We start from the raw sequence: 223 nt of genomic DNA, 5'->3' as shown, positions 1-223 counted from the left end.
AAGCTGGAAAATGCATTGAAATATCAAAGTATCTAGGTATGATTGGATCTCTTTTATATTTAACTGCCAGTAGACCTGATATCATGTTTAGTGTATGTCTGTGAGCATACTATCAATCTAAACCAAAAGAATCACACATAGTTGTTGTTAAGAGAATCATGAAATATCTTCAAGGCACAACTAACGTTGGACTATGGTATCCAAAAGGAAGTATATGTAATTT

The sequence above is a fragment of the Lupinus angustifolius genome, chromosome LG01, assembly GCF_001865875.1.
Source record: "Lupinus angustifolius cultivar Tanjil chromosome LG01, LupAngTanjil_v1.0, whole genome shotgun sequence".
NCBI classification, from domain to species: Eukaryota; Viridiplantae; Streptophyta; class Magnoliopsida; order Fabales; family Fabaceae; genus Lupinus; species Lupinus angustifolius.
Note: the sequence above shows the minus strand (reverse complement) of the source record.